Source organism: Capricornis sumatraensis, chromosome 6 (genome assembly GCF_032405125.1).
Source record: "Capricornis sumatraensis isolate serow.1 chromosome 6, serow.2, whole genome shotgun sequence".
Lineage (NCBI taxonomy): Eukaryota > Metazoa > Chordata > Mammalia > Artiodactyla > Bovidae > Capricornis > Capricornis sumatraensis.
Window position 1 is genome coordinate 39,864,445 of NC_091074.1, and position 11,445 is coordinate 39,875,889.

Sequence of the window (11,445 nt, forward strand, 5' to 3'; positions counted from 1 at the left end):
GCATTACATCATTCTGAATTGTGTATGAATAGGGATTATAAAAAAAAATTTGCTAGTTGGCCAGAATGTAGACTCCCTTTTATAGAAGTTAAGTTTCCTGGTGTAATGTAATATCTTCTCTTTGTATTATGGTACCTTTCCTAATTATATGTGTACTTCATTTAAAAGAGTGTATAGGGCCAAACCATATTTGACTAAGAAGGCTTGCAGTGCACATTATTTAAACAAGCATGTTTATGTAGCTATAGAAATATGAAAAAGAACAGAAAATAATTAGACGAAATTATATTCTTCTTTTAATCAATTCCCATTTGTACAACACTAAGGTTTTTTTTTTCCTCCCTTATGTTTTTGCTCTCCAACTAAGCTTTCCTTTGCCATTAAATTTTTTTTCCAGTTTCGTTCATAATTTTATTGTGTTCTACTTCTATTTCAATGACAAAGGAATGATATGTGGAAATGTCAACTATGACTCCTTCTGAAATCCAAAAGAGAGAGGATATATGTATATGTATAGATTATTCACCTTACTGTACAGTAGAAACTAACACAACATTATAAAGCAAATACACTCCAGTAAAATTAATTTGTTAAAATAAGTAAATAAGATTCCCTCCCTTGTCCCCTTTCCCCACAGCTCTTTTCCGTTCTTCCCTGTCACTTTTTCCCCATTCTTCCTCATTTTCATCTCATTTTTCCTTTCTCAACCTATTTCTCATTTCTCAACCTATCCTGGTTGCTAGCCCTTCTCTCTCTCCCTCTTGCTCTCTTTTCTTTTCTCTTTTAATCCTTAGATTTAAAGACTGAAAACAATTAGTGGTGTCTCATGCTGATTGGGGCTGATCTAACACTGTTTCCTTTTAATAATGCTATTTAGTGTTTATTGAGTACTTGCTTATATTTCTTCTTATCTTCACAACTCTAGGAGGTGGGTATTCTTATGGTGCCCATGTTACAACGTGTGGCTCAGTCAACTTCAGCAGTTTTCCTGTGGCCACACAGCTAGGAGCTGTGTTTTATCTCAAGATAAATGCTCTTCTGATTCCAGAGTTCATGCACTTAACTTAATCATTATTGAATGCTTTCCCTTTTCATCAAAGGCCTGTGATCAGGTCCTTTCCTTCTAATTGATGCTATCTCCTTGTAGACTGGTGTAACTAAGCTGTGTACCCCTGTCACTCATAACTACTTTCTCCCTCTTCCACCCTCCCAATGTACCTGTCCTTGTGTTTGCTGAAACTTGTAGAACAAATCAGTTAAATGAGTTGGGGTGTCGTGTTCTTAATTTATAGTTAGGAAAATAGGGGTAGGTGCTTGGTTGACAAGAGAAAATTAAGTCTATTCTAAGATATGGGTTTCTTTTTTTTTTTTTTTTAGAAAATTACTCCTATGTTCACTGCAGTTTTATCTTCCATCTCTTTGAAAGTAAATATGGGTGAGTAACAACCTCTGTAAGACCCTAGAAAGAGCAGATAAGCCACTTCTATGTGAATCAGGCCAAAATGTATACCTCTGCCTTAGATCTTGAATTTATAACTTACATAAGATTTGACAATAACCAAGAAATCGAACTATCACCATCTATTTTATCCTAACAGCACTGTAATTATAACAGGAATTTATGTGCTTTTTAAAATATTTTAGGAAACTTAAATACCCAGAGATGTTAAATGACCTAATGAAAATGATAATTCAACAAGTATCTTCTTCATGCTCTGCACAGAGCTGGAGTGTTTGCTTATTTCATCTCAACTATGATGTTTTTTCCACTACTTCATGCTACATAGAATCATCATGTCTCAAATTTGTCAACTCTTCAAACTAGCTAGTTCTGTACTTTCTTATTTTAATTTGTGCTGTGTTGTACTCAGTCTCTCTGTTGTGTCCAACTCCTTGTGACCCTATAGACTGTAGCCCGATAGGCTTCTCTTTCCATGGGGATTCTCCAGGCAAGAACACTAGAGTGGGTTGCCACGCTCCTCCAGGGGATTTTCCCAACCCAGGGATCAAACCCAGGTCTCCCATATTGCAGGCAGATTCTTTACTGTCTGAGCCACCAGGGAAGCCCATTGTACCACAGTTTGTGAACTCAACCTCTTCCATCATTTACAAGTTTGAGAATATTTACTATGCCTTTATCTCTTTTACTCTTATATTCAGTTAATCATCAAACTCTATTGATATTTTTTAATAAAAGATTTTCTATTTCGGTGACTCTGCTATAGTTTCAGGTTCATCACCCCATGATTACATTATCACAATTGGATCTAAATGGATTTTCCACCTTTAATGTTTCCTCTCATCTACTTTGCATGCTGCTGTTTTAAGTAGTTTTCCTAAAAAGGCTTTTCATCATCTTAAGAACCTGTAATGGCTCCATTGCCTCTGGTCCCAGTTCTAAATTATTCATTCTAACTTTCACCGTATGAACTCTACAGCATGAAAAATATCTTACCTATTCAACACAAAGTCACATGTCCTCACAAGGAAAATTGCCTGTTCCAACTGGAATGCCTTCCACATAGTTTCACATACATGTACCCACTCACACTGCCAATTTAAACCACTTTGCCTTTCCCGATAATGTCCTTCTTGTCTAGGACTTCCTACCTTTTTTCATGAGTCCATTCTTCGGTAAACAGACTTATTCTTCTCTTCTTCCAGTTCTTTTCCCCTTCTTACTTTCCTTCCTTTGTCAAACATTACCGTTTCTACTATGTCAGGAACCATACTATGGTGAAAATAAAGGACGTGTGTGAAAAAGAGCTAATCCTTGTGCTTAAACTCAAGATCAAGTGAATCCAATGGGTTTGTAACAACCTCATTCATGTAAGTGTTGTTCCTGCGGTGACTCCATTCTGTGAATTTATACTTCTCACTAGCAATTATCATTGTTTTCCTGGTAATCAGGAAAAAGAATCAGGAGTACATCCAGTGTGCAAAACAAAATATCTGGTTTTGAAGATATAATAAAGGATCATGCGTGGTTTTTGATCAAGAGACTTAAGATCTAGTGGAGAAAGCAGGTTGTATATTAACAAATTCACAGATATATGTAATAATTGACAAAAGATTAAAATGTGGCTCAAATAAAAAGTGATCAAAGAAGGAATCTATGAATCAGAAAATTTGGGAAAGACTTCCCAAAGTAAATGGAGCTTTCGTTGTTTTGGGGGAAAAATATGACTAACAATAGTCACTAGATGGGGGCAACATGTTTCATACCATTTGATTCTATTAATATATTGTCTTCTAGTGCACATTGATTCTTTTATGTCTGGAAATTCTATCTCCCTAACTACCTGGTAGGCTTCTCCAGGAGACCATGTGTTTTCACCTGTTTATTTTTGTCTCCTAGAGCATCTAGATCTGACGTGGGCAATAAAGGACCATCCGTTGATTGTGTATAAGCATTAAATTATACAGGCCATAATATTGTGAATTTAAGTTTACCACCATCTAGTTATTCATTATTTTACAACTCACCCAAGTTGTATAATTTTTATTTTATAGCTGGAAAAACCCATACATAAAAGGATTAAACAATCTATCCAGTAGTAGAAAAACCCTCAATGTGACCTGGGATTAAAACATTCACATCTTCCCATTTTCCACTAAAATTCTTAGGAGTTATCTATGAGAGAAGATTATTATTTGCGTTTAAAATTCAACTATTGACTTTCAAAAGTGTTCACTGAATTTTTTTTTAAATTTCTCATATGTACACACATACCTAATGAAGACTGATGACAGTAAACACTATTGTTAGTTGTACTGTTTGTCCTCGTTAAATATTTCTTAGACAAAGTTGTTCCCAAAACATTATTTCCTGAGCCATGCTCATGAATGCAGTACAAGACATAGAAAAGTCCAAATTAGGAAGAATCAAACAGGGCTTCACAGTAACTGTTTTAATCTAGGATTTTCTATTTTCAGACTGTGGCTTTGGTGCAAATTGATTTACCCCTCTAAATTCAACTTTTATTGTTCATAAAATAAACCTGATAATACAGCACAGAATTCTTTGAATGGTTACATTAATTTTATCTAACAATCTTGTTTTAAAAAGATGACTTCTTATTTCATATCAGAATATTTTTCTCCATGGAAGAAAAGATGATAGTGCTTAAAACTCACATGGTCTGAAATTAAGAATTATGTGGTAATTTTAAAAAGGTTGCCCAGTCCAAACTTAGCTACTGTAGTTTCTCCATAGCCTATGAAAGAATGAGAAGAACTCTGGGTTCTCTTTGCGTGTGTCTTCTGAAGTGGTTCAGACTTGAGCATGACTCACTTGTTGTAGCCTTATTTCTGTATGTTTAGAAGCACACAGACAGAGAAGGCAATGGCACCCCACTCCAGTGTTCTTGCCTGGAAAATCCCATGGATGGAGGAGCCTGGAAGGCTGCAGTCCATGGGGTTGCTGAGGGTGACACATGACTGAGCGACTTCACTTTCACTTCTCACTTTCATGCACTGAAGAAGGAAATGGCAACCCATTCCAGTGTTCTTGCCTGGAGAATCCCAGGGATGGGGGAGCCTGGTGGGCTGCTGTTCGTGGGGTCGCACAGAGTCGGACACGACTGAAGTGACTTAGCAGCAGCAGCAGCAGAAGCACACAGAATGAGTGAAATTTCTAAGGTCAACAGAGTTGTTAATATGATAGAAAGTACTGGAGAAAACACTCAAAATGAAAAACAGCTGTCCCAAATGTTCCCAGAAACCATGACATGTACTCTGTTTTCATAGTAATCCAGCCATTGTGTTTTAATTTTCCTCACAGAAAACACCATCTACTGTGCTATGGGTTTCCCTCTCTCTCTCTCTCTCTCTCTCTCTCTCTCTCTCTCTCTGTGTGTGTGTGTGTGTGTGACAGAGAGAGCTGATAATGCACTGAGTATTGTGTTTCTGCCACTGTTTCTGATGCGATGAGAGATTTTTGTTCCATTTCATTGCTACAAAGAGAAGTTGAATGAAAGAAGAGATTTTTGAGCCATTTCAATGCTACGAAGTTGAAGAAAAGAAGAGTAAATGTGAAGGTTTTCTACTTTATGTTTTAGTCCTACATTTTTTTGTCCTAGGTCATATAAAGAGTATTTGAGAGTGAAAAAATGATATGAAAATTTAAAAAACCTTGTATTTTGGAAAATGGATATCTGGGTGTGATTTTATTTTTCTTTCCATGTTGGCCATTGCTGTAAATACCCACTCTTCATAATTTTATCTAATATTCATTTTCTTTACTAAAAAAATAAGAGTGCTGACCTCCATAGAAGTAAGAAGAAAGTAGTTGTTCCAGCATCTATTCAAAGAGAAGGACTAAATCCTGAAGAAATAAAACATATGCAGATGTATATAAAATTAATGTCCTATTAGTCTCTACTCAGAAAGAAAACTGGTACAGGAAGGTTGTCTGCTCCCAGAATTTGGGTCAAATAATATTGCTTTCTCTATGGAGTGTCGAAATAGATGCTTACTGAATTTTAACATGGCATAAATCTGAATTAGCTTGCAAAAGGTGTTGAGAAAATCAAGGCTCTCTTAGCTTTGATTACTGTACACATGGGCACACATGTAACCTTTAAAGACTTAGATTTTAATGACTTGTCAGCCATGAGACTATTCCTTACATAATTACTAGTACGTTTGGAAGACTTACTGGGTGTTGTGTCTTTCCATCTTGTGTTAGTCAGTCTTCAAATAACTATTACAATCCCACTTAACAAATGAGGATAGCACATCCCATTAAGTAACTTACTAAAGATATCTGGAATCCACCCTGTTCTGTTTGACTCCAAAACCATCTCAAATGTAATACCAACATTCCTCCCAAATTCCTGTATTATGAGTAGGTCATTATGGGTTAAGGGATAAGGTTGATTGTGTATATTTGCTTATGTATTTTTTTCTGCTTATTTAACATAGTACCTTGTGAGCCTAGGTCACAATTACGTTTTACTACTCCATAGAATGGGAATCCTTAATGGCTCAGTGGTAAAGCATCTGCCTCAATGTGGCAGACGTGGGTTTGATCCCTGGGTTGGGAAAATCCCCTGGAAAAGGAAATGGCAACCCACTCCAGTATTCTTGCCTGGGGAATCCCATGGACAGAAAAGCCTGGTGGGCTACAGTACATAGGTTTACAGAGTTGGACCCAACTTAGTGACTAAGCCATCACCACCTCTCCACAGAGTACAAAATAAAACAAAAGCATGAAAGACTTCCCTGCTGGTCCAGTGGCTAAGAATCTGTGCTGTCACTTCAGGGGGCATGGATTTGACCCATGGTCAGGAAACTACCATCCCACATGCCACGTGGCATTGCCTAAAAAAAACAAAAGCATGAAAATTGTGTCTGTACATTTGGCGCTAGTGGTTAAGAACCTGCCTGCCAATGCAGGAGACATAAGAGATGAGAATTCCATCCTTGGGTCAGGAAGATCCCCTGGAGAAGGGCATAGTAACCCACTCCAGTATTCTTGCGTGGAGAATCCCATGAACAGAGGAGCCTGGTGGGCTACAGTCCACTGGGTTGCCCAGAGTTGGGCACAACTGAAGTGACTTACCACACACGCATATGTGTGTATGGAGTCAGGAAGCAGAGTAAGAGACAAAAATTGTTCCCCAAATTATCCTGTGCTAATCCTTATGTTGGAATTTTTAAAAAGTGGTGTTTTAATCAAAGAAGCTTCGGATCGGTGTAGAGATAAATGCCTAATCAGTGGAATTGAAGACATTATTAAATCAACCACGTACCCCTCACAGTGACAGGAAAAACAATTCAACAAACTGTTTTAATTTAATTTATGGTGGAAATTATATACTACAGAGTTTTTCATGACTTTCAGTTAAGTTCAGTTCAGTTCAGTTGCTAAGTTGTGTCCGACTCTGCAACCCCATGAATTACAGCACGCCAGGCCTCCCTGTCCATCACCAACTCAAACTCACGTCCATCGAGTTGGTGATGCCATCCAGCCATCTCATCCTCGGTCGTCCCCTTCTCCTCCTGCCCCTAATCCCTTCCAGCATCAGAGTCTTTTCCAATGAGTCAACTCTTCGCATGAGGTGGGCAAAGTACTGGAGTTTCAGCTTTAGCATCATTCCTTCCAAAGAAATCCCAGGGCTGATCTCCTTTAGAATGTATGACTTTGGGGATTTATAAAACCTGCAGAATATATCCCTATGAAATGCCAAGAATCCACTGGAATGTTCCCCATAGTGTGTTATGCAGTACACTGGCTCACAATGTTAATGACTGTCATGTGAAGAGAAGAGTTCAGCAGTCTAATCAGTTTAGGAAAAGTTTGGCCAAAATTGTTAGATTTCTACAGTCTAAGTAGAAATATATAACACACATATGTTGTCAACTATAATAAAATAGCTATTTGTGAGTGAACTAGATCTTTTCTCTGTACTTATGAGCCTATTGATATGACTGAAGAATTTGAAGTATTTTGCAAATTATTGCAGAGCTTTATTATCACCACATATAGCTTGTGAAGTTGTTTGTTTTGTATTCAGTTTGAGTAGGAGAATCAAGAGATGAATTTTAAAGGAAGTTACTACATTTCTGTCACTCATTTCTACATCTGATCTTATAAGTATTTTGAAATTTAGAATATTATGGACAATGAATTGTAAAAAATTATACTCCCCATAAACTCATACAGACACCTCCCCTCTGCAGTCAAAGAACAAAACACTCATCTCATTTTTAACCCTTTGTATTAGCAGAAGGATTTTTAAAAATTAGGGTCATCTCTGCCTCACACTAACCCACCATTTCAGGTGTCAGCATGCTAGGAAATCCAGAATTAAGTGAGTAACATGTCTTGACAAGCTCATTTAAAATGCAAATACTCTCTGAAGGAGTATGACTTGAGCAGTTCAGTATGATTTCATTTATCTAATAATTTCCCATCTTATACAAGAGGGCAGACAAGCCTGGGAATTTTGGCCAGTTAACTAGCTTGAGCTAAGTGCGGAGGGGACAAAAAGAACTGCAAGCAGAGACAGAGTGTAGCAGGCAATGCAAGGCACATCTCCTACTTAACCATTTGGTTTAGGACTAGTTCTGGTATTCAGATGATGGGTTTTCCAGTGTTAATATGCACAAAGACCAATATAATTCACTGCTTGTGAAAAGAAGAGAGGCTGTTCAAGTGAACGCTGATGTGCTTTTTCCCTCATGCATTTGATCTGAGAAAGTAAAATTAAGGCATAGTCAGACAATAGTCACTGTTGCCAGGGGATAGATGATAGATATATGATAAGTCACTGGGCCAGGGAGACTATATTCTGGTGAACATTTCCATAGAGAGAGAGAGAGAAAAGAAGGAAAGTTGAGTAAGGGAAGACTGAATAAATCCTTACGAGGCATTTAGGGTGGAATTGAGTGAAAGACCATGAAACATGGATAGAAAAGTTTGGGTGACTTTATCTCACAGCTTCAAAAACTTAAGTGGAATGAAGAACATGAATGGTTACTAATTTGATAAAATAATTTTTTTTTAATGAGCAAGTTAATTGGGTGGAAACAGCCTGTGAAAATGAACCCATAAAATGCATTTGAATTCTTGGGCTCACCCCTGAGCCAGGAATGGATATGATGCTAAAGAATGTATTAAATGCTTTCAGAATTAAACTGTGAGGTAGACACAGCCCAGGTCCCAAGCTGGCCACTGGGTGGGTGACTAACGGGGAAGTTGTAAATGGCAAGCAAAGACTTTGGATGATTAATTTATATTGGAACCACAGTCTATAGAATGTGAATCAGAGTATGTGGAGAGTCTAACTAGCCTTCTAAAACAACACCAGGAAAAAAACAACTACAGTGGGACTTTCCTGATGGTCCAGTGGCTAAGACTCCATGCTCCTATTGCAGGGGGCTGGGTTGAATCTTTAGTCAGGGAACTGAATCCCACATGCCACAAATGAGTTCTCATGCTGCAACTAAGACCTGGTGTAGCGAAGTCAGTCAGTCAGTTCAGTGGTTCAGTCATGTCCAACTCTTTGAGACCCCATGGAATGCAGCATGCCAGGCCCCCAGTCCATTTCTAACTCTCAGAATTTACTCAAACTCAGGTCCATTGAGTCAGTGATGCCATCCAACAATCACATCCTCTGTCGTCTCCTTCTCTTCCTGCCTTCAATCTTTCTCAGCAACAAGGTCTTTTCAAATGAGCCAGTTCTGTGCATCAGGTGGCCAAAGTATTGGAGTTTCAGCTTCAACGTCAGTCCTTCTGATGAATATTTAGGACTGATTTCCTTTAGGATGGACTGGTTGGATCTTTTTACAGTACAAGGGACTCTCAAGAGTCTTCTCCAATACTGCAGTTCAAAAGCATTAATTCTTCGGTGCTCAGCTTTCTTTATAGTCCAACTCTCAAATCCATACATGACTACTGTAAAAACCATAGCTTTGACTAGAGGGACCTTTGTTGGCAAAGTAATGTCTCTGCTTTTTAGTATGCTGTCTAGGTTGGTCATAACTTTTCTTCCAAGGAGCAAGCATCTTTTAATTTCATGGCTGCAGTCATCATCTGCAGTGATTTTGGAGCCCCTCAAAATAAAGTCTCACTGTTTCCACTGTTTCCCCATCTATTTGCCATGAAGGGATGGGACCAGATGCCATGATCTTAGTTTTCTGAGTGTTGAGTTTATAATCATGATGGTGTGATCATCATGATTGATCAATCAAAAGTTGATCAATCAACTTTTTCACTCTCCTCTTTCACTTTCACCAAGAGGCTCTTTAGTTCTTCTTTGCTTTCTGCCATAAGGGTGGTATCATCTCCATATCTGAGGTTATTGATATTTCTCCTGGAAATCTTGATTCCACCTTGTGCTTCATCCAGCCCAGTGCTTCTCCTGATGTACTCTGCATATCAGAGAAGGCAATGGCACACCACTCCAGTACTCTTGCCTGGAAAATCCCATGGACAGAGGAGCCTGGAAAGCTGCGGTCCATGAGATCTCTGAGGGTCAGACATGACTGAGCGACTTCACTTTCACTTTTCACTTTCATGCATTGGAGAAGGAAATGACAACCCACTCCAGTGTTCTTGCCTGGAGAATCCCAGGGACGGGGGAGCCTGGTGGGCTGACGTCTATGGGGTTGCACAGAGTCGGACATGACTGAAGTGACTTAACAGCAGCATCTCTGCATATAAGTTAAATAAGCAGGGTGACAATATACAGCCTTGACATACTCCTTTCCCTATTTGGAACCAGTCTGTTGTTCCATGTCCAGTTCTAACTGGTGCTTCCTGACCTGCATACAGATTTCTCAAGAGGCAGGTCAGGTGGTCTGGTATTCCCATCTCTTTAAGAATTTTCCAGAATTTGTTGTCGTCCACATTATCAAAGGCTTTGGCATAGTCAATAAAACAGAAATAGATATTTTTCTGGAACTCTCTTCCTTTTTCGATGATCCAGTGGATGTTGGCAATTTGATCTCTGGTTCCTCTGCCTTTTCTAAATCCAGCTTGAACATCTGGAAGTTCACGTTCATGTACAGTTGCAGCCTGGCTTGGAGAAAGTTGAGCATTACTTTGCCAGCCTGTGAGGTAAGTGCAATTGTGCAGTAGTTTGAGCATTCTTTGGCATTGCCTTTCTTTGGGGTTGGAATGAAAACTGACCTTTTCCAGTCCTATGGCCACTGCTGAGTTTTCCAAATGTGCTGGCATATTGAGTGCAGCACTTTCACAGCATCGTCTTTCAGGATTTGAAATAGCTCAACTGGAATTCCATTACCTCCACTAGCTTTGTTCGTAGTGATGCTTCCTAAGGCCCACTTGACTTCGCATTCCAGAATGTCTGGCTCTAGGCTGGTGATCACACCATCATGATTATCTGGGTTGTGAAGATCTTTTTTGTACAGTTCTGTGTATTCTTGCCTCCTTTTCTTAATATCTTCTGCTTCTGTTAGGTCCATACCATTTCTGTCCTTTATTGAGCCCATCTCTGCATGAAATGTTCCCTTGGTATCTCTGCTTTTCTTGAAGAGACCTCTAGTCTTTTCCATTCTATTGTTCCTCTATTTCTTTGCATTGTTCACTGAGGAAGGCTTTCTTATCTCTCCTTGCTATTCTTTGGAACTCTGCATTCAAATGGGTATATCTTTCCTTTTCTCTTTGCCTTTTGCTTCTCTTCTATTCACAGCTATTTGTAAGGCGTCTTCAGACAACCAATTTGCCTTTTTGCATTTCTGTTTCTTAGAGGTGGTATTGATCCCTGCCTCCTATATAATGTCTTGAACCTCCATCCATAGTTCTTCAGGTACTCTATCAGATTTAATCCCTTGAATCTAGTTGTCACTTCCACTGTGTAATCATGAGAGATTTGATTTAGGTCATATCTGAATGGTCTAGTGGTTTTCCCTACTTTGTTCAATTTCAGTCTGAATTTGGCAATAAGTATGAGCCACAGTCTGCTGCTGGTCTTC